The sequence below is a fragment of the Penaeus monodon genome, chromosome 31 (assembly GCF_015228065.2).
Source record: "Penaeus monodon isolate SGIC_2016 chromosome 31, NSTDA_Pmon_1, whole genome shotgun sequence".
Taxonomy (NCBI): Eukaryota; Metazoa; Arthropoda; class Malacostraca; order Decapoda; family Penaeidae; genus Penaeus; species Penaeus monodon.
Window position 1 is genome coordinate 868,381 of NC_051416.1, and position 214 is coordinate 868,594.

Genomic DNA, 214 nt, shown 5'->3' on the forward strand with positions numbered 1-214 from the left:
GTGAAGAAGCAATGTATCGAAAGGAAGCACAAGGGAAGAAAATGACGAGGTAAATGCACGGTTTCTTGTCTCCCTTTTCTTCATCCCTCTCCCATCTACGTTGCCTATTTTCGCCTATTACTCCACCACGCTGCGACTCGTCCGCCCAAATCTCAAGCTTCCAGACCCGCCCACTGTACTCGAAGTCGTGTCAAGTATCGTGTTCCTCCGTCAA